The sequence below is a fragment of the Mirounga leonina genome, unplaced genomic scaffold (assembly GCF_011800145.1).
Source record: "Mirounga leonina isolate KUSES-001 unplaced genomic scaffold, KU_Mleo_1.0 Mir_151, whole genome shotgun sequence".
Taxonomy (NCBI): domain Eukaryota; kingdom Metazoa; phylum Chordata; class Mammalia; order Carnivora; family Phocidae; genus Mirounga; species Mirounga leonina.
In genome coordinates this window covers 51,055,568-51,060,837 of record NW_023270377.1, presented here as the reverse complement: position 1 = coordinate 51,060,837, position 5,270 = coordinate 51,055,568, and the positions used below count along the sequence as shown (strand labels likewise).

General features: G+C 38.5%; 1 long non-coding RNA gene across 1 annotated transcript; it reads left to right on the top strand.

The window, feature by feature from the left end:
- Positions 1–352: 352 nt before the first annotated feature.
- On the top strand, positions 353–3,795 carry LOC118012266. Its single transcript, XR_004679660.1, has 2 exons — positions 353–980; positions 1,337–3,795. It is a non-coding gene; the product is annotated as an uncharacterized LOC118012266 (long non-coding RNA).
- Positions 3,796–5,270: the final 1,475 nt, after the last annotated feature.

Sequence of the window (5,270 nt, the reverse complement as noted above, 5' to 3'; positions counted from 1 at the left end):
GCCTGTGTGGCTCAGTTGTTAAGCGTCTGCCTTCGGCTCAGGTCATGATCCCGGGGATCCTGGGATCGAGCCCCGCATCGGGCTCCCTGCTCTGCGGAAAGCCTGCTTCTCCCTCTTCCTGCTCCCCCTGCTTGTGTTCCCTCTCTGGCTGTGTCTCTTTCTGTCAAATAAATAAAATCTTAAAATATATATATATATATATATATTTGGGGGGTTCCTTGGTTGGTTCAGTGGTTAAGCATCTGCCTTCGGCTCAGGTCACGATCCCAGGGTCCTGGGATCGAGCCCCGCCTTGGGCTCCCTGCTCCGCAGGAAGCCTGCTTCTCCCTCTCCCACTCCCCCTGCTTGTGTTCCCTCTCTCGCTGTGTCTCTCTGTCAAATACATAAATAAAATCTTTAAAAAATAAAAAAATATGGAGATCACAACTTTCAAATTTTAGTTGTATCATCACTTAGAGTAATTAGAAGTCATTGATTTATCACAATAGTTTGCATGTGAGTAAAACACCCAATAATAATAATTTCAGTTCTGACTTGTGGGTCTTTAGGATACTGAACTCTAGAGCCATAAGTTTAATTAACCACCAGCCTGTTGCTTTCAAATTTCTTTCTTACTGTACTGTCTTGTTCTGTAAGGAGAATTTTTTTTTTTTAAACTTCTCTGGGCCTGAATTTTCTCAATTATTGAACAAAAGATAATGAACAACACTGCAGAAATATTTAGTGATGGGAAAAAATTGGTAAAATACTGGGCATTATAAAGAATCTGGAAAGACTTTTTTTAAGCAGTAAAACAAGACAATTGCAAATTGTATGGGTAATTATATGTTTGAGTATAGCATGAAGCTTCACTATTAGAATATTGTTTTTGCTTGTGCTAATAGGTTGTATTGCATCTTTTTTGTTGTTTTTTGTTTGTTTGTTTTTGTCTCTGGGCTCTGAAGATTGAAGTGTACTATTAATTGCCAAGAAGGACATAAGTGAGTATATTTCTTTTAAATTTAACAACACCAATAACAGATACATATTTACCCAACGGTGTTTGGTTATAATTAAGCAATGTAGCTGCCTTAAGATTCTAGGATTTTACATTTGGGAGCTGGTCTAGTCTAATCATTTCTAGATGATTCGTCTGATTCCCAGACATAAATGAAAGAGTGAAGGAGTTGAATTGAGAAGCATTCTGGGTGGGGCGGGAACAAACTCATGCACATTCTTCTCAAGAGAAAAATCACACATTTCCTAATCCTTGAGGTTTCTTTTAGTTCCATGCTATTTCCTCCAGTCTGAAAGTAAGATGTTTGCACTTTTTTTCCATTCTTTCTTTTTTTCCCAGAAGAGGTGTGGTGGTGGTGGAAAGGTCTGCCAGAACCAGAGGCTAAGCACATAGCAGTTAAAGGAAAAAAAAAAAAAAAATCTTTATTCCAGCTTCCAGAATTCTTCCTCTTCAACCTTTCCTGTTCAATGAAATAATGAAGCCATTAAGCAGTGGTGTACAGAAGTCCCATCCAGTGGCTGAAGCCTGGTAGAAAACAAGGAAGTAGGCTGGTGTAGATTGAGCACTCAGTCCTTAACCACATTCACTAAAGGGGAAGAGGGGACAAACTTTAAATTTAACTCGTCCTGTAGCAATGTAATGAGATTGTGACAATCTTCCAACGAGTATTTGGGATCTTAATTTAATCACATGTTAAAGTTTGCAGGTGTCAGATTGACTTTCTCCTAAAGCCACTCAACATTTATTTCCTGTAGCCTTTGGAAAGGACAGAGATGAAACATAGAGCCAAACTTCACTGATGGTGCTAGGCATTTGTGAAAGCTCAGGGCGATAGAAACATTTTATTTTATATTTTTATTACAAAGTAAATGCAATATATTTAGATGAGCAAGTTTAGATAAATTCTTAGTGATATGTGCTTAAAGGAAATTTACCTCTGGATTTAATAAAATTCTCACCACAAAGAGGTATAGAAATTAATTCAAGGGATGTAATGAAAAACCTGGAAAACATTTCCTCCACATTTCCCCTCCCGTCATTTCTCTTCTCCCCTTCCTCGATAACCCTTCCCTGCATTCACTGTAGAAAGAAAAGAGCCGGTGAACACACACTTGCTCTTTTAAACGGAGTCAGAGGGAGGGTTTTAGGGATATCTCACGACTGCAACACTAACCAGCTCTTTGCCATCCCCTCATATCATCCCCTAACTTTTCAGTATCTTGCAAATTGGACAGTGTTTTTAATTTGGTAACAATCAAAATAAAAATCTACAAGAAGTGTACTTTTCTTTTTTAATTCATTTATATTTTTTCTTGCTGCTTTGCCTAAAGACCAAAAAGAGCTTTTGCTTCTCTCTGGCCCCACCGGGACTATGAAGTTGATTTGGGGTGTGCACTTATCCCATAGTGCACCATAAATCTCCACTAGATGTCAGTGTGTCACTAAATGAAACTGGTTCAGCATGCTTTCCAGGTCTGTTCTTGAAACATATTGGAAAGGTGAACTCATTTATAATTTTTAATCAGAATGACACAGAGAACTTTTAGTATATAGGTTAGTAATAAGTTATATTTGTCCTAATATAGAAAATGAATTCTTTTATTTAAAAAATCCAATAGCTTTTATCTGAGGGGTTTCTTCCCTTGTATTCTGGTTTTGCCATCATATCCTCAAAAGAGATAGAATGCAAATATTTGTTTCACATTTCCCAGTAGAGTAAGCTGAACAGCACGAGGACAGAATGATTGGCCCAAGATCACATAGTGGACATCTCATGGACCCAGGCTGGTGTTTCTGTGATCACACAATCTGCTTTACCTAAATTGTGCTTCTTAGGTGTAGAAGTGTATTTAACTGCAGATTTCCTTGTCTGCTGGTTGTATTCACTACATTGCTCTAAAATGAGTTCAAAAAGAGTGGAATAATAATCGTTGTGGTTATTGGTTAGGTTAGTATGGGGATATCAGAGATGTAATTTTAAGATTGTAGCAAGATTGTACAAAGACAATATGCTAAACAACTGAGACAACAGCTATGTTTTACATATCCTGTGTTAGGATGAACTCAGATTAATATGAGCCTCATCTTAATTAAGGTACTCAAGTGGAGAAGGAAAGAAAGGCAGTTGTAATTTGGTCATCAAGTTTTAAGCTCTTGGGTATTTGGGGATTATCAGGCATAGTGTAGGTTTTACACTGTATAATTTCCTTAAAGAGGAGTCTACTTACAATCCTGTATATTAGTTTTTAAATAGTGATTGTCCCCAAATTGTGTAAATACGCAGGTTATAGCTATGTAAAAATTATGTTTGTGGATAAAGATTTAAAGAATCCACAGAGAAGATGTTAGGGTTGTGGATTTGTGGGTAAATTTAATATTTCCCTTTATGTGGTAATATTGTTTTTATAATAAATAAAAATAGAGAAAAAACGATTTATCCTTTATTGTTCATCTTGTAAAGATTTGCCATGATCTCAGTTTCAGAAAGCCTTGTTTCATATCGATGAGGTACATTGTAAACGAAATTCAAGAAGATTTGGTTTGGTTTGTTTACTTCAAATGTGTCCGTTAAATTAGAAATCAAGCTTAAACTGGCAGAAGTACAGGGTCATATTTTCAAACTTAACTATGAATTTTAATTGAAAATAAATGATTGTCCAAATCCCAGCAGGCTGTTTGCTGTAGTATTTAGTGCACTGTCAATGTTAACTAAATATCGATGAAAAAGTGTTTAATAAATGTAGCTCTCCTCAGTCTGTGTTTTCATTTTAAAAGGTGCAAGATTAAAAGAGTTACAATAAAGTTAGATTTTCAAAATTAAAAATCATAATAGCTGTTGATCTTACATGCTTGGACCTGTGTTTTTTGTTTTTTGTGTTTTTTTGTTTGTTTTAAAGATTTTATTTATTTGACAGAGAGAGACACAGCAAGAGAGGGAACACAAAGCAGGGGGAGTGGGAGAGGGAGAAGCAGGCCTCCCGCGGAGCGGGGAGCCCAATGCAGGGCTCGATCCCAGGACCCTGGGATCATGACCTGAGCCGAAGGCAGACGCTCAACGACTGAGCCACCCAGGCGCCCCCGGACCTATGTTTTGATTCAGAACTTGTATATATCAAATCATGCATGGATTTCAGATTGAGATATAAAGTAACTTGACATACGTGAAAGAAAACTTGTACTTTTATGATATATCTCATTTCAAGTAATAACAGTAGCCACCACTGAATTATTTATAAAAACTTCATGGACAGTAATAAAACACAAATGATCAGTAATTACCAGTTGGAGAAGTTGGGCATGTGTATCAGAATCACCTAGAAAATTTAAACTGTATGTATTTCCCTGCCACCAGCCCCATCCTATAACCGTGACATTTGGAAACCTGGATTTCCAGATTTGGCAATGGGGTAGGTGGATGGAGGAAGCAAGAGTGTGCAATTCCAGGACTTCTCAGGGCGCTGCAAAGTACTGATGCATGTAGTATACGCATTGACTGGGGCAAAAATCTCCCCACCCCAGGTGTACGCTCAGTTTAAGTTAATTCTTGGGCCCTGGGAACCGCTAGAATGTTACTAGCCTGAAACACCATGAATATGGGGCTCACGGTGGTTGGTCTGGAGTTAGGAGATGAAGTATATCTAGGTGATAGGTTAGTAGAGGTGATTGGATACCCATTTGGGGGTGAATTCTTTGCTTAATATAAAGGAAAGGAATCCAAGGAAGACCAAGACGAGCTCAGCCTACCTCCAGTCTGATCTGTGGCAAATGAAAACTACAACTTCCACAGAACCTTTATTTTCTCTACCAGTCTCTCACTGTGCCTAGAATCCCAGCATTAGAGATTTATTCTTTGGCTTAACGTATAATTATCTCCAGAAATCTTTTTTTTTTTTTTTACTACTGATACGACAGGAATCAGTAGCACATTGAGTTTATCAGTAACTATACACTAAAGCTCATTAGCTCAGAAGAATCACCCCCCATTCCCATCCACACTGGCTAAGTAAGTTGTTGGGTTAAATGGAGATTTTGACAGGAGAGAATGGAACAAGCCCAGAGCGCTCTATCTACTGCTTAAGAGCCTGCAGGGCTGACTGTAAGCTCCAGGAGAATGGAGGAGATGGATTGTCCACTAAAACACAGATTCTGATTCTGTAGGGCGGGGGCAGGAGATTCCGCGTTTCTAACACGCTCCCAGATGATGTCCATGCTGCCGGGGTGGAGGAACTTAAACTCCTTCACCCGTTTGTCTGTAGCGAGCCCTGTAACCCGG